The sequence below is a fragment of the Mytilus trossulus genome, chromosome 7 (genome assembly GCF_036588685.1).
Source record: "Mytilus trossulus isolate FHL-02 chromosome 7, PNRI_Mtr1.1.1.hap1, whole genome shotgun sequence".
Lineage (NCBI taxonomy): Eukaryota > Metazoa > Mollusca > Bivalvia > Mytilida > Mytilidae > Mytilus > Mytilus trossulus.
In genome coordinates, this window is record NC_086379.1 from 24,845,195 (window position 1) to 24,866,953 (window position 21,759).

General features: G+C 32.2%; 1 long non-coding RNA gene across 1 annotated transcript; it reads right to left on the reverse strand.

Moving 5' to 3' along the window:
- Nucleotides 1-16,245: 16,245 nt before the first annotated feature.
- Nucleotides 16,246-21,092, reverse strand: LOC134726923 (uncharacterized). The gene is made up of 5 exons (XR_010108677.1): nucleotides 21,062-21,092; nucleotides 20,769-20,796; nucleotides 18,783-18,827; nucleotides 18,500-18,527; nucleotides 16,246-16,347 (listed from the first exon to the last, which is right to left on the reverse strand). It is a non-coding gene; the product is annotated as an uncharacterized LOC134726923 (long non-coding RNA).
- Between the last annotated feature and the right edge of the window lie 667 nt (nucleotides 21,093-21,759).

Sequence of the window (21,759 nt, forward strand, 5' to 3'; positions counted from 1 at the left end):
CCTCTAAAGAAGATATGTATGATTTGATACCCGATCTTATTGAACCCCTGAGGTCAATGACACTGTTAGAAGATTTTAAATCTACCTTTATTACTATAATAAACTGACACATGTTCAACAATATAGCCTTCCATCTACTAGATATTGGCATTTTTTCTCACAATCAACAACACATCACACTAGATATAGTAGAGACCATACCTTTTTGGCTAACAATTCAGAAATTATTTAAAGGAAAGAATATCATTTTTTTCCGCCAAGGAATCATCAGTGAACAATCTTTAAAGCTATAGAAAAATGTTAGATAAATTTCGCCGTACCGTCAGATCCCGTTTTATCCCGGGAATATTTTTTTTCAAATTTAACGGAAAATCCGTGACACTCTGGTTTACTTTTTCTCTTGTTTAGTTTGAAGCATATCGCTATTGTATAAATCTATGTAATAATTAAGGGGTTTGATAGTGTTTATTGTCCTTTAACTGTTGAAATTGTTAATCTTACAATTTTGAAAAAAAGTTACCCACATCCGAAAATAAAGTTACGGACAGTCTGATTATTTTTAACTTATAAGTTACGGACATCTTATGCATTTTTTAAAAGTTGGCCTTGCGCTAAAGTGAAGTCAAAATTAACGAATTTGAAGAGATGGTAAGTGATTTCTTTATTCAAAAATCCTATCAATATTTACATAGATTATGAAAAACGTTGCAAAAAGTATATTTCGTATCAACTGTCATCTCAACGAGTTTAGAGTCCGCCATCTTGGGCTGTGGGTAACTTAAGTTACCCACGGCCGTTTAAGCACAGTGATTAATACTATTTTTACTGATTTGGCATTGTTTAAAAACTTCTTTTGATTCTGAAATATCAATTTGAGGAGACGACGCTTGCAACCAATGATGTCATCACTGCAAACTATGGCATTTAACTGTATCAATAAGTGAAGGAGCATAGCTGCATAGTTAATGATATACACATATACTCAAATAGAACAACAGTAATCGAATTAATGCAGTTAGATCGTTATGAAACTCAATTGCATTTTAACAGTCACAACGCCTCCAATATTTTTCTGGAAGGGATGGGCATGAAGCTGAGACATCCAGCATCCCACCTCTCCATATATTTTGAATATGTAAAAAAAACACCTATCAAATATTTACTTACCTTTACAAAACAAAATTAAACCAATAGCATTTTTTTTAACAGAGTTGAAGTAGATCTTTAGATATAAGAAGATGTGGTATGATCGAGTGCCAGTGCGACAACTTTCCATCCAATTTGCAATTTGATAAAGGAAACCTTTCTATATATATATATATATATATATATGCGAAAGTATGATCTTCATCACGGAACCTTGGCCCACAGCGAACAGAAGGCTTTATATAGAGGGTCACAAACATGATGTAACTGTTTATATCCATGTTATTTGGTAGAACTGATGCATATTTACGATTTCAAACAATTACTTTGTTATCTAAAATATTCAACCATCACTGCACTTTAAATTATGTCCTGAAAAGTTTATTGGACATCAGCATGTCAAGCCTACATAAAACATATTTTATTTTTTTCCAGATACAATCGACTGTGTTTATCCGAATCCATTCTTTTATTCAAATTTTTTAAAATTTTAAAATGTGGACATCCATTTTTATTTAAAACTTATCTGAAAAAAAAGATAAAAAAAAAAGATACGAGAACACAAAAAAACTGTTTTTCATTATTATACGCCAGTTTATGGGACGTATTATGGTATACCGTTGACCGTCTGTCCGTCCGTCGTCAACATATCGGACATTAACTAAAAAAAGCTTTACCCAATTTGCGTAAAACTTTAGGGAATTGTTTATATCAATTGACGTGAGCACCCTTACGTTTTCTATGAATTTTAGGTTTACAGGGTTATTTATAAAGAAGGGGGATTTTTCCAGTTTTCGGAAAATTAAGTATTGCGCAACAGCACATTGTATTGCACAACAGCAAGAAATCTTCAATCGAATATCACTCAATTCATATAACCAATTTCAAGTTCTTTGACTACATTTATCAGAAAGCTATAATATGTCAAAGAGTTAATTACAATCCAAATTCAGAACTGTATCAAGGTTGAATATTATGTCCATTTTTGCCCCTACTGTTCAGGGTTAGACCTCTGCTGCGCTCAACGAAGCAGTTTATTTAATATTTACATTTATATTTTGATAAATTCTGCGGATTTTCTTTCCATCAAAAATATTTCAATACAGTCAATCAGGAATAATTAGTTTTACTCAGCGTTAAAAAAATACACCATTGTATGAAGGTTCAAAATCTTGTTTGATCAAGAAATTAAAAATCAACAAACTAACATGCTTTTCAAAGGTGCATTATCTACGAGATATAAAAACAGATAAAGATATGATGTTTTTTCCCCAATAATTAATGAAAGTGAAATAGTGAAAATTTTGATTTGAGGACAGTTTGGTTCTATTTTATCGATATAGATTAAGAAACTTCGTTGTAGAATTATTCACTTGCAAGTGAATACTTCAATGGATCCGCATTCATGTGACTTTCGATTTAACCACTAAGCTTGAGGTTGATGATTACGCCTGAACAACGCATAAATCTATTTAAAGGAACAGAAAGTCAATATTGAACTAGAACAAGGGTAAACCAATTTGTTGACTGATTCGATTCCCGTTTTCCCGTTTGAATGATTTTACACAATGTTTGAGGCACTTTATAGCTAGCTGTTCGGTGTGAGCATAGGTTCCGTGTTAAAGACCGTACCTTGACCTATAATGGTTTACTTATATAAGTTGTAGTTTGGATGGAGAGTTGTCTCATTGGCACTCATTCCACATCTTCCTATATCTATAAAACGACGATTAGCATATTTGTTAAACCTATAATATGAAATCAAACAGACCTAGAAAAAAAAATCCAATTGCACGAGATCTCTATCTATTCATTTCTACATTTACGGCTTATATCGGGTTAAATTACCATCGGAGGTCCTCGGAGATCACATCGATTGTTAATTTACTGGCGTCTAGACTAAAATGCATACGAAATGATGATACATATTATCGTGTTCGTGCATCGTAAATTGATGGATTTAGGCTTCCCATAATTTAGATATTCGTTTTGGTATGTTATAAGTCGAATATGAGAACTTTAGTCAAATCAGTGAACATGAATTTCACAGCAAAAGAAACAGAAACAAAAACGCAAATATAAAATTTAAAGGACAGTTCGCGGTCAACATACATAATTCAGTTATGCTCAAAATACAAGTCATGTTTAAGGTCTTTTCTTTTTTTCTGATCGTTATTTTTCTTTTCTCGCCAAACTGTGACATAGTAAGCAGCCTTACCGTTAAAACATGTTACTTTCATGTTCACCCTTTGCGTCAGTCAGGTTTAAAAAATACCGGAACTTTTCTGCGAGTCGTAAAATTTTGTCCGTCCTGAGTTATCTGCCAGAAATCTAAAATCATTGTTATGGAACAAACATCGTTACTGTTATAGGTAGAAAAAAACACCGAGAGGGTGCAATTTTTTCAGGACCATTCCTGGTTCTTCGTTACATTTTGAATGAAAAGGTTTGAAGACACATCGGTAATATAGTGTCTTCCCCTTCGAAAGTTAACCGATATCGGTTAGCATCTCAAACTCAGAAACCGTAAGTCGTAGTCACCTAGGATCTTAACCAATGGTCACTTATTTAGGTGATCTTTATAAGTTCCCACGGTCAAATTTTAACATTGACATTGGCCATCGACCTTATTCCTTGTTGTGGGACAATCTCAGAAACCATCAAACTTACAGAAGTCTTGAATAGTGGAAAATGTTAACATTGTGAAGGCGCAAGTTTGGTACATTTTTCTTAAGAGATTGGACCTTGTCGTAAGAGGTAAAACCCCAATTAACGGTTTCTAAAAAAATAAAATTAACTTTAACTATTAAATCAAAGTTCCTCGACAGATGGGGTATTTAGCAATTATAGATTGAACCAATGACCTTGACAAAGGTCATAAGGTCATGTCTAAGAAAGCGAATTATGTGATTAGACCTTATTAAAAAAAATCAAAGATTTTTTTACGTTGACCTTGACATTTGACCTTGCTAAGTTTTGAAGGATATCTCGGAAACCCTTTTAAGTACAGGAAGCGTCAATAGTTATTTCAAGATGTTTCACCTTACACAGACACTTTATCCTGAATTCGATCTTGACCTGTTTTTGTTTTTAATTCTAATATACCGGATATTTAGCTGAAATATAAAACATACATATTTCCCTACAAGTCTATGGTTTGACCCAGTCCAAGAATCGAGCCAATGACTTCCAGCACTGCAAGCTAACACGGAACAACTGAAGCGGTTTCTGAGAGCGGTTTATATAACTGTAATTATTTTTAATCACAGCATCCTTGTATATAACGATATTCTTTTCCTTTTTGATATTTTAATAAAAAGACACGCACTTCCGGTTTCCCGTTTTAGCAGATGCTCAGTTTTGTGGAACTTTGTTTCTTTGCACCTGCATGTCTACAGTTATGTATTATTGCAATTGCTCAATAATATTTAAAGGAAATTGAACAATTTTACATGCAAGTAAAACTGTCAGAAAAGAGTTATTTTTGGTATAGAAATCGTTTTTATTTCGTCTTTATATGTTTTCTTTGTTTATATGAAGATTCGAATTAAAAGTAATCACTTGTTGATAAGAGATGTAATTTTATGAATTTTTAATGATACTTGATTAGATCAATTTAGATAATGGGACACTACCTGAAATAATTGCAAAATTGGAATATCAACAGCTTCTTAATTACACATCGTGAGACGAGATATCATTGAATTTCTGCGATAAATCACGCGAGAACATTAAAAGACTGGTGGTATGATTCAAAGATAATTTTAATGCATAGTTACAAAACGCCACATCTCTATAGGATTATAATGGTTCTGTGATTTTGTTCTATCGGATCTTTTTTACCTTTGGTGCTGCTATGATAAAGTCATGTTATGAAAAACTAGTTATGAAAACTATATTAATATTATTTATATGCTTAGAACTTAATGGTAAGTTGAATTTAAATATTTTACAGTTATTACATTGAAATAAAATACACGTCATTTAAAAAATAAAAACTTTGTATTACCATTTACACCACAATACCTTCCGGTACACATCCATACAAAGTTCTTTATATTTGAGAAGAAGAAAAAAAAACACATAGATAACGTCTGGGAATGAAAAAAATAATTAAAATAAATGTTTTTAAACTTATTTATATTCAATCGAATTGTCTCATAATGACAATACATCTGTCTCCAAAAAACATTTTGACGTCATGTAAAAGTCATTTTTTTCATGTTATATTTTTTCAAATTGTGATGCAAATTTTTTTAGGAACTTTTTGTTATTTTAATTAATGACAGAAAAATTGTCATACAAGTGGAAATACAAATGTACAACTAACTTTAGCATCAAAGTGACATTGCATTCGTTGTTGTAATACGCTTTTATTTATACCAAGAGTTCGAGAAAATCTAAGTAAGCTCGGCTTAAGTCCGAGGTTGTTCTGACATCCCGTTGCTATTCTGTTAAAAAAGCATCCGAACGCTAGAGCAATCCTGGACTACCTCGAATTTCATAATAGTTTCAAAAGATCGTACACTTTGCTGATTTCAATTTAAGACAATGCACACATAAGTGCTAAAGTAGAACTATTTTAGCATATACAAGGGGAAATGGGTAAAACAAATTCATGCGCACGACATAAATTTTGCAATTTATCATTGTGAGTTCAAGGTTTAAAAACGTTTCCAAAACTAAGAGCTAACGCGTATAACTTGTCTATTTGTACAAATAAACAACATAAATATACAATATGTATACATTGTTGGAAACATTAAATTCATTTGTACGAGATTTAGAAACAAGACGAAAAGCGAGGTTTACCGAGCTTTTCTCTTGTTCCGTAGCGAGTACAAATTCATTTTATACCACTGTCGTACTGTTATACCTCTGTCGCAGGTTATTCTGAGGTTTGGGATCCAGCTTACTTGTTTAACCCCGCCACATTCTATTTTTATGTGTCTGTCCCAAGTCAGGAGCCTGTAATTCAGTGGTTGTCGTTTGTTTATGTGTTACATTTTTGTTTTTCGTTCATTTTTTCAACATAAATTAGGCCGTTTGTTTTCTCGTTTGTTGTTTTACATTGTCATTTCGGTGCCTTTTATAGCTGTCTATGCAGTATGTACGGGGCGCCGAATGGGACTCTTGTGGTTTTGTACAAAATTCAATTCTGTCATAACAAAATCATTTTTGTCTTACAAAACTATGTGCTACTGACTTGTTTTGTGAGAACTTCAATTTTGTGTAGACAAAATTCATTTGGGTAGACAAAATTCATTTTTGTCATGACAAAATTCATTTTTGTAGACAAAATTCATATTTGTCATGACAAAAGTCAATTTTGTCTAAAAGGTATGCAAATATAAACATATTTGCATATATATTTGCATACAAAATTGACTTTTGTTACCTGATATGGAAATTAAATCACAAAAATCAATTGTGTGAGGTAAGATTCAATTTTGTGAGACAAAATTAACTTTTGTTAGACAAAATTGACTTTTGTGAGACAAAAGTCAATTTTGTCAATTTTGTTGAGACAAAAGTCAATTTGGTCAATTTTGTTGAGACAAAAATCAATTTTGTTAATTTTGTTGAGACAAGAGTCAATTTTGTCAATTTTGTTGAGACAAAAGTCAATTTTGTCAATTTTGTTGAGACAAAATTCAATTTTGTCAATTTTGTTGAGACAAAAGTCAATTTTGTTGAGACAAAAGTCAATTTTGTTGAGACAAAATTCAATTTTGTAACGACAAAATTCAATTTTGTAACGACAAAATTCAATTTTGTAACGACAAAATTCAATTTTGTAACGACAAAATTCATTTTTGTAACGACAAAATTCAATTTTGTAACAACAAAATTAACTTTTATGGGACAAAATTGACTTTCGTGAGACAAAATTGACTTTCGTGAGACAAAAATCAATTTTGTTGAGACAAAATCCAATTTTGTTGAGACAAAATCCAATTTTGTTGAGACAAAATCCAATTTTGTCAATTTTGTTGAGACAAAATTCAATTTTGTCAATTTTGTTGAGACAAAAGTCAATTTTGTCTCACATTGGTCAATTTTGTCTCACATTGGTCAATTTTGTCTCACAAAAGTCAATTTTGTCTCACAAAAGTCAATTTTGTCTCACAAAAGTCAATTTTGTCTCACAAAGGTCAATTTTGTCTCACAAAAGTCAATTTTGTCTCACAAAAGTCAATTTTGTCTCACAAAAGTCAATTTTGTCTCACAAAAGTCAATTTTGTGTAACAAAAGTCGATTTTGTATGCAAATTAGTTCACAGAATCCAAACCAAACCTGTTTTGCATACAAAATTGACCTTTGTCGCCCAATATTCAAATTAGGTAACAAAAGTAAAGTCTGTGTTACAAAAATGAATTTTGTCATGACAAAACTAACTTTTGTCCACCGAAAGATAATTTTGTATGACAAAATTGAAATTTGTAGTATACTACAAATTTTGTTAAACTGAATTCATTTTTGTTGAACAAAACTCATTTTTGTTGAACAAAACTCATTTTTGTTGAACAAAACTCATTTTTGTTGAACAAAACTCATTTTTGTCCGTACAAAATTTAATTTTGTCGACAAAAACACAAGAGTCCCATTCGGCGCCCCGTAGTATGGGCTTTGTTCATTTCTGAAGGCCGTACGGTGACCTGTACATGTTAATTTTTGTGTCATTTTGGTCTCTTGATGAAGGTTGTCTCATTGTCAATCATATCACATCTTATTTCTTTATATGTAGATATATTGTTTTTATCCTGCAATATATACCCGGCACTTGAAACTGTTTTTAAAATCCAAATAAATTTCTTTGTATTCTTAAAGAAATCGACACATTTAAACAAGGACTGTGAAGAGGACCCCACAATGAACTGTTACGCAATACACAATACCCACACTGTATGCATCTGGCTCAACATGGAAGGGGGATAAAAGGAGACTTAGGCACAATTTCAGCAACAATTTATTTGTGTACCAGTCCTATAATTTTTACCAAAAAAAAATATTCTGAAAAATTCTGTTTTTTCCACATTCATGCTTTTTTCATACACAAAACGCCCCATGAAATGTCCTATATCATAAATGTAAATATAAAAAGACAGATATGTATATATATATTATGTAAACAGAATATTAATTTATAAAGAGCAACGAGTATTGTGCTATTTTCGAGAGCATTTTTTTTTGTGCTGACTTGGCGTAGAGCAACACACAATAAGTTATTCAGAACAATGACGATTTGAAAGGAAATTTTTACAATATATTCTATTTGATATATTACATTGTCGTGTGCGATTTGGAGCTTGATAAATGGTGTAAACACTTATTTATTATTATAAAAGACTATGTTTATAATTTACTTATTTATCTTTTGGTTGATTATACACCTAATCGCTATTTATTCCATTCCGGATAAGTTCTAAAATTACACAACTCTTTCATCCAGTTGAAGCTATCTGGGACCCTGTTTAAACTACCGTAAATACTTCAAACAAAATATTTTTTTACTTCAATTTTAATTTCGAAAAAAGTGGATCATACTATATCAAAGTTTCTTGATGATCACTTTCTAAAGTTTTTCCTCTCTCAGCTCACTGCTGATGACCTCCATTTACGGCCCGCGTGACCTAAACAGGAAGTTGTATAAATGACTGTTTTTCCAGGAATGGATTAAATAGCGATAAGGTGTATTGTAAGCTTAACGTACAGTAGCAAATATTTTATGCTTATTCAGGACTAGCTCACCAGTAAAGTTCAGAGCTTAATTTCGGATTTTTTATGGGGTTATTGGTGTTAAGTCTGCTGTAAAGTGTTTGGAGCGTCTGTCTTTTCATCGGCGTCTTGGTTTCAATTGGTCTTTAATATATTCTTACTTTCAATATAACTGCCGTTTAAAATAACTTAAAGATTCATATTCAACTATTTATTACTGCACACCGAATTCAGAAAAGTACAAAATACCTACCAATTATGTATACTTCATTTAAATGTCGATTTAGTGTTGTCCGCCATCTTGGATTGCAAAATAGCAGAAAACAATCTGTCTACAAACAAGAAGATGTGGTATAATCGCCAATAAGACAACTCTCACCAAGCCCAAAATAATACAGAAATTAACAACCAACGGTCACCGAACGGCCTTCAACCAGGAGCAAAGCTTCCATACCGCATAATCAGCTCTAAATGCCCCCGAAGAGACAAATGTAAATCATTTCAATCGTGTAAATTAGCGGTCTAATTTATGTACAAAAACGAACGAAAAACAAATACAAAAGTCTAGTATGTCAAGATCATTTATGAAAAATGCAAATTTTTAGAGAGGATTGTATTTTTCTGTTTTGTTTTTTTTTAAATTTAAATGAAGAAAGCTGTGTTGTTTGTCTTATTATTACGACTGTGTTCTTTTTTTAAAATTTGAATACTTTGTGTAAGAAAGAAGCTTATTTCCTATTTCATTTCAAAAAGATATCTTAAGAAATCTATTGATTATTTATGTAGACACTATCACACAACTTCGAGTCATTCTACATTAAATGCAGACAACTAAAATTTTACACTGTTATGCCTCCTCTTTTAAGATACAATGATGCTGCCATCTGTTTGAAAGTTTGTTGCAATATATATCTTATAAAAGTGCTTATGCAACCTTAAAATACGTATATCTAATTTACATATATTATTGTTGCATAGAACAGTCTTTGTAATAAATTGACGACCGTATTATTTTTCTTTTTTATTCTTTCGTCTTTATCTTTTAATTGCATCGGAACTTTACTCAGTGAGAAACTTTCAAATAATCATCTTGTTCCTGTTTTTTAAAAGTTGAACGATATTGTCTAATTGGAACGCGTACAATAGATTTCGAATTACTGTCACAAAAATCAAGAGAATTGTTCACTTGTAAAAATCTAGCTTCCTAGATATTCCGATTATCTTAAGTCAGATTAGATTGACATGATTAATATTTCATACTGAAATAGTACAGCGGCGAATAACCTACTTTTATTAGAAGTGCAGAAACACTCATTTCTCCAAGTAAGTGGTATTGTGTCACACTGAATGTAAATGTACTATAAAGCTTTGTTCGAAACCTTAGTTTAAGAAATACACAACAATATACAAAACTGATGGGAAAAGTGATATAAAAAAGTACATACTTTCCATAAAAAACAAGCTTTAATTTTCGACACGGACTCTAGTTTTGAATTTTAAAATCATAAAGATGAAGTGTTGTAATTACTTATGAAATATTCAAGTGAAAATGGTAGTTCGTGTTGCTCAGTCTTGATTTTTCTATTGCATTTTTATATACTATTGTTTAATGGCTATATACAGATTTATAAATCAACGTTTTCATTGGGTTCTGATTATACCCTTGCGCGTTTTTCTTTAGAACGACAAAAGCGCTTACAAGTTTACCCGTTTTATCATGAAATTGTTATTTTCAAAACCAACACTTGTTTATACTGTAAAACTTTAATTTTCTTTGTTTGTATGCTTTTCTAGACTAGAAAAAATATAAATAAACTCATCATAGATATCAGGACTAAATTTTGTATATACGCAAGACTCGCGTTTCATCTACAAAAGACTCATCAGGGACGCTGGAATCCAAAAAAGTTAAAAAGGCAAATAAAGTATAAGTCAGTTCATGACATATTTCATAGACATTTGATTATCATTGAGGACCATACTAAGTTAAACTTATTAGACAAGTTATCTTTTGTGTCGTTTGGCCAGTACATGTAATAACCATGTATCCAGCAGCAGCTCATTATAGTCATACTGCATTCGTTGTATATGTATGCATCTCATTTGTCTTTGTTTGCATATTGTACAAGGGGCATTGTCCTAATCATAATTTGGAATTCCGATTAAGTTTTCACAAAGTTCATCTAGCTATATTTTTGTAATTCAACACCTTGATAAAAGTAAAACGTTAATAGATATATAAATGATTCAGTGTCCAATTAAATCATCTTTTGAAAGATATCGTGACTGTATCTTATAGCACTTCAAATAACATCCATGACATTCTAAAACTCCATCTTATTGCGTAGTTTTATTGCATATGGACGTGTTTTACTGATCACAACAATAAGATAGAATTACAGTGCACGTTTTCAACCTCTTCCTGGTAACACCCTCTTCATGTCTGGTAATATTTTTTCCTCATTTTTTTTCTCGGTAAAGAGGTAGTGAAAATATACAGGTATTCGCTTCATACCAGGGTGTTATCAAATTGTATATAAAGTTTACGCAAAAACGGTGTATATGAGTGGTAGAAACATTACATAAAAGCAGTATGACAAGAAATTGATCATGTATCAAATATATACATCTTGAAATGAATCAGGACCAAAATATATTGAAGATCTCCTCTAAATACTTTTTTGTATCCCATTGGTGTGTATCATTTATGTATCTTTAACTTTTCAAACAAACAAGAATTCATTAAAAAAAAATAAAAAAATTCAGAGGCGGATACCGAAACAGCAAAGTAACGTAAAAACCGTTATGATCACGATCCCATCTCATTAAAAATCACGAATACTGAATTAATTGCCGTCTTTGAAGCGGTTTTCTAACATGGGAAGGTTACTACATTGTGAGAGATTTAGATTCGATTTACGGGTTTCTAGTGTACATTGTATTGTCCAAGCGTTTGTTCTGTGTTGTGTTTGGTATTTTGCATTTTCTTGCTTTAGGATTTTTTTGATTTCGAAATATCTTTCAATTTGATATTTCATCTTATATTTGATTGTAGTTGTTTACCATAATTTTTTGGGCCTTTGTTGTTGTTTTGTTTTGATAAATTTATGTTATATGTATGTTTCATGATAATCATAATAAAAAATGAAAAAAATGTTTTCACCAAAAATGATTTTCATTAACATGATTTTCGGGTAAACATGTTACTTATTGATTTGATATAAATGTCTGCTTCGATATAATTGTCATGTCATTTGACTTTGTGTGGTTCTGATAATGTTGTCGTTTTAATGTTATAATTAACATTGCAATAAAAGCGGGAGGTTTGGCATGCCACAAAACCAGGTTCAACTGTATCTAGTCAGGAGAATGGCCATTGTTATATTATAGTTCGTTTTTGTGTGTGTTACATTTCAATGTTGTGTTTCTGTTGTGTCATAATTCTCTTCTTATATTTGATGCATTTCCCTCAGTTATAGTTTATAACCCAGATTTTTTTTCACAATCGATTTATGAATAATTTCGAACAGCGGTATACTACTGTTGCCTTTGATTATGAAATGGAAACATCGAAAGCTGATACATTTTGTATAATAAAGCATATTTGTGGCGTGTGACTTTGACGGAACATTACATACGAATTTGTTACTCACTAGTATGGTGCAACAGGTGCAGATCAAATATTTTGAAAAAAGGGGGGTCATTACAAGTCAATGTTTTGGTGATTCTTGTAAAACATCTACGCAATTATCATATATGAAGGGGGCCGTACCTCCAGTAAATCTTCCTCTATGTAATATTTTCTATGATTAGTATTTGCAAAATTAGCATGAATGCCAATTATGTGGTCATTTATATGAATTTCCTGTTCACAAAACTTTGATTTTTTTGAAAAACTAAGGATTTTTTTTTATCCCAGTCATAGATGACAATAGCCGTATTTGGCACAACTGTTTTGGAATTTTGGATCCTCAATGCTCTTTAACTTTGTATTTGTTCGGTTTATAACTATTTTGATATGAGCGTAACTGGTGAGTCTATTGTAGACGAAACGCGCGTCTGGCGTACTAAATTATAATCCTGGTACTTTTGATAACTATTTACACCACTGGGTCGATGCCTCTGCTGGTGGACGTTTCGTCCCCGAGGGTATCTCCAGCCCAGTAGTCAGCACTTCGGTGTTGACATGAATATCAATTGTGTGGTCATTTATATAAATTTCCTGTTCACAAACCTTTGATTTTTTTTTGAAAAACTAAGGATTTTCTTATCCCAGGCATAGATGACCTAAGCCGTAATTGGCACTTTTTTTTGGAATTTTGGATCCTCAATGCTCTTCAACTTTGTATTTGTTTGGTTTATAACTATTTTGATATGAGCGTCACTGATAGGTCTTATGTAGACGAAACGCACGTCTTGCGTACTAAATTATAATCCTGATACCTTTGATAACTATTATTTAAGAGATCTTTAAACACATCTTTAGTTTTTCATTGAAAGGGTTACCATTAGCTAAATAATGAATGTTAATATATCTGATACAACTTTACAAATACAATAGCGAATTAATGAACTACTAAAAAATCATTTAAAAGTATCAAGTCTAGTATGGTGTGTTGTGATACACATTGGATGGATAGTTTTCAAATCTATATTTTGTCTGCAACTATTAGTTTCTCAAATTATGATGACGCTTATGAGTTGACTTTCAGTTCTGGACTTGGGCTGTTTTCCCACTCTTTGGTAGGGGTTTGTCTCTATGACGCCGCCCCAATTTCCATTTTCAGTTTTCTTAGACAATTTTGGTGGTTCTTTTATTGGCCCTTGGATTTGTATGCTCTTACTTAATTAGGTTTCCAGTTAGTTCACCATGAGCATACGAGATGTATATTATCCAGACACATATCGTACACGCAGAAATCATCACATAAGGTATCTTGATTATGATATTCCTGAAAGTTTTGTACAAGAAAAACACACGACAAAACTCTTAAGAATAAAAACTGTAAACTTTAAAATCCTTTATGGTTTTTCCCAACTTTACCATTATGTAACAAGCGGAAACTCACCTGGTGTGGTTGGCACAAGGATAATAGTTACGCTGAACGGTGCCCACTGGTCACCTGAACAGAAACGGTTAAAATTGAGTCTATACGCGACAAAAAATAGTACATGATTTCCGGTTTAAAGTGAAAGTACGTTACTAAGGGGATACAAAGTTTATAATTGCTGCTATGTAATACGGATATTAGCTTAATGCAAAGTTACGGAATTACCATATTTCAAAGGATTCTGTTGAGAGACATACAGAAAGTAAAGAAAATACACAAATAATCAATTATCATAATGATTCACTCAAACGAAACAATTGAAAATGAATAGAAGAGTCACCCTTTACTCTATTAATATCTTAAAGCGAGTGACATGGCTTATTTTTTAGAAAAAAAATAACCTAATGGCCTATATTGCACACTCATGACATATAACTAAAAAGATGGTATGCCTCGCACTCAGGCTACTTTAAACTGCCATTGGTTACCTCTGGTCTCCCTACACAGAAACTAATTGTGCTTACAGTTACACTGGTCATTTGATACAAATACATAGTTACTTTATTAACCTTACTCCCTTTGCAGATAAATTTATAGTGGTTCTTCCAATTACCTGACACAAATATAGATATTGAATGCCCCCCCTACACAGATATTGAATTTCGTTACATCTTGTCACCTTTTACATAATTAATTGTGGTGACCTCTGGTCACCCTACACATATATTGAATTTGGTAACCTCTGGTCACCCTTCACTTATATTGAATTTACCTACAAATTATAAGATACTGAATTTGGTAACCATTGGTCAACCTCGACACCCTTAACATATATTGAAATTTGTTACATCCTGTCACGTTTTAGATAATTATATGTGGTGACTTCTGGTCACCCTACACATATATTGAATTTGGTTAACTGTGGTCACCCAACACATGTATTGAATTCGCTTTAAAATTATAAGATATTGAATTTGGTTACCTCTGGTCACCCCGGCAACCTTTCACAGATATTAGTTTCGTTACATCTTGTCACCTTTTTTATTATTAATTGTGATGACCTCTGGTCAACCCACACATATATTGAATTTGGTAACCTCTGATCATCCTTTACATATATTGAATTTACCTACAAATAATAAGATACTGAATTGATAACCTCTGGTCACCCTTCACATATATTGAATTTATCGACAAATTATAAGATAAAATGTAGATGGGAAATGGGGAATGTGTCAAAGAGACAACAACCCGACCACATAAAAAAACAAAAGGAGAAGGTCACCAACAGGTCTTCAATGTAGCGAGAAATTCCCGCACCCGGAGGCGTCCTTCAGCTGGCCCCTAAACAAATATATACTAGTTCAGTGGCTTTTACTACCGTGTGTCACCCTAAATAGGTCTTGATTTTGGTAATCTCTGGTCCCCCTACTAAGACAAAAACAATAAAAACCGAGGAGTAATCAGATATACCAGAAGACATTTACAACATTAAAAAAGTAAGGAACAGCAGGAATCGTCTTAATCATGTGAATGATGTTAGATGCCTTGAACGCTCCTATCTTGTGACATGAGTTCTTTCGTAAGTCCCGTAATAACGAAAGTGTACTGATGACTGTGGAGTTTTTATATAATTAATTATACATGTTTTACTAAAATATTGAATTTGGTGACCTTTGGTCACCTTATACATATATGAATTTTGGTTACCTCTAGTCACCGTGCATCAATATTGAATATGGTTACGTATATTTAGCCTACTTATATTTAATTTTGTAAACTTCGGTCACCCAACTCATATATTGAACGTTGTAACCTCTGATCAACCTTCACACACATTGGAAAAGGTAACCTCTGGTAAACCATTACAGATATCGAATGTGATTACCTCTGGTCATCCTTTACATATATTGACTATGGTCACCCTTCAAAGATATTGAATATGGTGACCTCTGGTCACCCAACCAACATTTTGAATATGGTTACCCCTGGTCACCCTACACAGATATTGAATGAGGTTACCTCTGGTCACCTTACAAAGATATTGCATATGTTTATCTTTGGTCTCCTAAAAAGATAAATTGGCTTATGTTACCCTTGATTACAATTTACAAAAATTGAATTTGTTTAGCATCGGTTATCTCGATTCACACTTTTTGCGCTACTTTTATAATAAATATATTTATCTAGTAACTTCTGGTCGCTGTACACATATATTTAATTATGTTGCCGTTGTCAACAAATATATATAGCAATTGGCTTTTTTGGAATGTGGTTACCTTGGATCACCATACACAGATAAAAAATAATTGCTTTAGACACCATGCATAAATATTGAATTTAGGTACCTTTATTTACCCTACTTAGATGTTTAATTTGGTAATCTCTGGTCCCACTACCAAGATGTTGAATGTGGTTAGCTCTTGTCACCCTACAAAGATATTGAATATTGTTACCTCTGGTCACCCTACACATATATTGACTATGATGTCCTCTGACCACCCTACCAAAATTGTGAATATGGTTACCTCTGGTCCCCCTACACAGATATTGAATAAGGTTATCTATGGTCACCTTACACAGATATTGAATAAGGCTACCTCTGGTCACCTTACAAAGATATTGAATATGATTACCTCTGGTCACCCTAAACAGATATTGAGTATGGTTACCTCTGGTCGCCTTACATATATTTTAAACATGGTAACCTCTGGTCACCCACACATAAATTGGCTTTGGTTACCTCTGGTCATCCTACACATATATTGAAAATGGTTACTTTTGTTCACCCTACAATAAATTGGCTTATGTTACTTATGGTTACAATTCATTAATAATGAATATCTTTGGTCAACTTAAAAGATATTGAATGTGGTTACCTCTGGTCACCCTACACAGATATTAGCTATGTTTGTATGTTTCCCTCCGGTCCCCTTACACAGATTTCGAATTTTGTAACCCTTTCATATTATTGAATGAGATTACCTCCGGGCATCGTATACATATATTAATTTAAGTTACCTCTGGTCACCCTTTACAGATTTGGAATGGGGTTACCTTTGGTCAACATACACAGATATTAATTTTAGTAACCTCCGGTCACCGTTTAAAAATATTTGCTTTGGTAACCTCTGGTCACAATGCATGATTAATCAACCTTTATTGGAATATAATGATCATGGTATTTGGAAAATGTATGTTTTATATATTTCATGATAATCTAGTTGTTTGCATTTTCTATTGTGTATTTTATTCTAAACTCTTAGTATGTAATAAAGATGCCAAGAAGACGATTGCCTTTGTAGCCATTATAGATCCAATGTTCGTAAAATCTGAACAATTGAATTCCCCTCAAACACTTACTTAGTTTTTTCAATGCCACCCTTTTTTGGGGCAGATATCACTTTCATTTTTCGGCATACAGCCTTTTTGGTTGATTCTTTATCGACAAGAGTCTCGGTTAAAGTATTTAACATGTTTAACTTGATAGTCAACCTCACCTGAAAATGAAGCGAAATACAGTTGTGATCTTTTCTTGCAGTCAAGCTAAAACAATACATGTAATAAGACATATTAAGCATCGTTATGAAAATTCTTACAACTTAAAAAAATGTTTTACAGATTGGCAAAGCGACATGTATATGATTCACAGTAGACATATGATTTCTAATGATACAGTAATATACCAAGGGATCCTAAAATCTAGCATGAAAAATATTATGGGCACCGCATAATGAGCTGGATTTGCTAACCATTCTAGGTAACATGAGACCACCCTGGTTTTTGGTGGGGTTTATGTTCATCAGTTTAATTTTTCTATTTTGAATTATAATGATTGCAATTTGAATTTTTTTTTTTTTTTTTTTTTTTTGCCCAGCTTTGTCAGTTTGTTGTCCAAATTTCAGTTTGATTGTTCCTTTCGACCCATTCACCATTCCTTACCTACTACTCTATAAATGATTTTTAAAAAAAACACGAGATCACCAATTTATGTATTTTAAACAACTTACACTGTTTCTTTGAGAATCAAGTGTATTCACTAATATACAATAAAATATAGTCTCGCTGAACCAGTAATGCATATCAAACCTGTTCTTGTTCTTTTTTCCTGCTCTTCGATTGTCCTACATTTCCAACAAATGATAAAAAAAAACATTACCTGACTTATGGTTTTATGACCAGAGGTAACCAAATCTTAAATCAGCATAACGTGACCAGAGGTAACCAAATCCAATATGAACATAATGTGGTCAGAGGTCACCAAATCTAATAACATAAGGTAACCAGATGTCACCAAATCCAATATATGAATTTGGTGACCAGAAGTTACCCCATTCTGGCATGTTAAGGCCACCACAGGTTAACAAATCCCATTTCTGATTTAGATGTAATCAAATTAAATATGTATGTAAGGTAATCAAGAAACAAACAATGATTTGTTATATCAAGCCTAAGTGGCCATTTTACCAGAAACGATTGCAAGATTTAAGTTCAAAAAGAATTATATTTGCAGCATTATATAAGCATAGTGCATTTTTCCATCATATTAAAGGTTTGTCACCATAAATTAAATGCATGCATACCGCTCTCATCTACATTTTCTGAGGACTTCTGAAAAATGAAGATAAATATATGATAAATGTATTAGTAAATTCAATTTTATTTATCCGGAAGTATCTTATGAGGATCAGTATTAATTATCAACTGTCAATGATCTTGACAATGTTTGCAAGGTCAAGGATTTTCCTAAGATTTGTTTGAAGATGATCATGAAAGATAATGTTCATTGTGTAAAGTTTTTTAGGCATATCAAACTTAATGTAATAATATTATATTTTCTTGTTGAACCCAAAATGTATATTAAACCTGTTCTTCTTCTTTTTTTCTCTTTCTTTGATTGTCTCAAACTTTCTACAAATGATATAAAAAAACATCAACTAGTTGTATGTAAATGTTAATTACCAGAGATATCCAACTCTGAAATCTGCATAAGGTGACCAGAGGTAACCTTAATCCAATATTAACATAAGGTGACCAGAGGTAACCTTCATCCAATATTAACATAAAGTGACCAGAGGTTACCTAATCCAATATTAACATAAGGTGACCAGAGGTTAACAAATCTAACATTAACATAAGGTGACCAGACGTAACCAAATCCAATAATAACATTAGGTGACCAGAGGTAAACAAATCTAATATAAGCATAAGGTAACCAGAGGTAACCAAATCCAATATAAACATAAGGTGACCAGAAGTAACCAAATTCAATATTAACATAAGGTGACAAGAGATAACCAAATCCAATATAAACATAAGGTGACCAGAAATAACCAAATTTAATATAAACATAAGATGACCATAGGTAACCAATCCAATATAAATATTAGGTGACCAGAAATAACCAAATCTAATATAAACATAAGTTAACCTGAGGTAACCAATTCAATATAAACATAAGGTGAACAGAGATAACCAATTCCAATATAAACATAAGGTGACCAGAGATAACCAAATCCAATGTAAACATAAGGAGACCAGAGATAACCAAATCCAATATTAACATAAGGTGGCCATAAGTCGTCACCAAATCTAATATTAACCTAAGGTGACCAGAGGTAACCAAATCTAATATTAACAAAAGGTGACCAGAGGTAACCAAGTCCAATATAAACATAAGGTGATCAGAGGTAACCAAATCCAATAGTAACATAAGGTGACCAGAGATAAGCAAATCCAATATTAACATAAGTTGACCAAAGGTAACCAAATCTAATATAAACATAAGGTGCCCAGAGGTAACCAAATCTAATATAGACATAAGGTGACCAGAGGTAACCAAATATAATATAGACATAAGGTGACCAGAGGTAACCAAATCCAATATAAACAAGTAGGTGCCCAGAGGTAACCAAATCCAATAGTAACATAAGGTGACCAGAGATAAGCAAATCCAATATTAACATAAGTTGACCAAAGGTAACCAAATCTAATATAAACATAAGGTGCCCAGAGGTAACCAAATCTAATATAGACATAAGGTGACCAGAGGTAACCAAATCCAATATAAACAAGTAGGTGCCCAGAGGTAACCACATCTAATATAGAAATAAGGTGACCAGAGGTAACCAAATCCAATATCAACATAAGGTGACAAAAGATAACAAAATCCAAAATAAACATAAGGTGACCAGAAATAACTAAATCTAATATAAACATAAGGAGAACAGAGGTAACCAATCCAATATAAACATAAGGTGACCAGATGTAACCAAATCTAATATTAACATAAGGTGACCATAGGTCACCAATCTAATATTTACATAAGGTGACCAGAGGTAACCAAATCTAATATTACCATAAGGTGACCAGAGGTAACCAAATCCAATATAAACAAGTAGGTGACCACAGATAACCAAATCTAACATATGAATAAGGTGACCAGAGGTAACCAAATCAAAAATAAACATAAGGTGACCAGAGGTCATCAAATCTTATATTTGAATAAGGTGACCAGAGGTAACCAAATCCAATATTGACATAAGGTAACCAGAGGTCACAAAAAATCCAATATATGATTAGGGTGACCAGAAGTTACTAGCATGCTAAGGCCACTAGAGGTTATAAATTTCCATTTCTGGTTAAGATGACCACATGTAATTGAATTAAATATTTTTGTAAGGTAAGCAATAAACAAAAAATGAATTGTTCAATCAAGCCTAAGTTGCCATTTTACCAGAAGTAATTGCAATTATTAAGTTCAAAAAGAATAATAGTTGCAGTATTATATAAACATTGTGTATGTTTCCATCATATTAAAGGTTTAATACAACAAAGTAAATGCATACATACCTCTCTTATCTACACTTTCTGACGACTTCTGAAAAAAGAAGATAAACATATAATAACTGTATTAGTAAGTTCAATTTTATTTATCAAAACGTATCTGAAGAGTATAAGTAGAAATTGACTAAATTATCAACTGTCCATGCTCTTGGCAATATTTGAAAGATCAAGGACTTTTCTTAGATTTGCTTGTAGATGATCGGGAAAGATAAATGTTCATTGTGTAAAGTTTTATCGATATATCAAACTTTATGTAATAATTTTCTATATTCTTGATGAACCCATAATGTATATTAAACCTGTTCTTCTTTTTTTCTCCCTTTCTTTGATTGTCTCAAACGTTCTACAAATGATATGAAAAACATCAACTAGTTGTATGTCAATGTTAATTACCAGACATAACCAAATCTGAATTCTGCATAAGGTGACCAGAGGTAACCAAATCTAATATTAACATAAGGTGACCAGAGGTAACCAAACCCAATATTAACATAAAGTGACCAGAGGTCACATAATCTAATAGTAACATAATGTGACCAGAGATAATCAAATCCAATATTAACATAAGGTGACCAGAGGTAACCAAATCTAATATTAACATAAGGTGACCAGAGGTAACCAAATCCAATATTAACATAAAGTGACCAGAGGTAACCAAACCAATATAAACGTAAGGTGACCAGAGATAATCAAATCCAATATTAACATGAGGTGACCAGAGGTCACCAAATCTAATATTTACATAAAGTGACCAGAGGTAACCAAATCTAATATTACCATAAGGTGACCAGAGGTAACCAAATCCAATATAAGCATAAGGTGACCAGAGATAACCAAATCAAAAATATAAACAGAAGGTGACCAGAGATAAACAAATCTAATATATGAATAAGGTGACCAGAGGTAACCAAATCCAATATTAACATAAGGTGACAAGAGATAACATAATCCAATATAAATATGAGTGACCAGAGATAACCAAATTCAATATTAACAT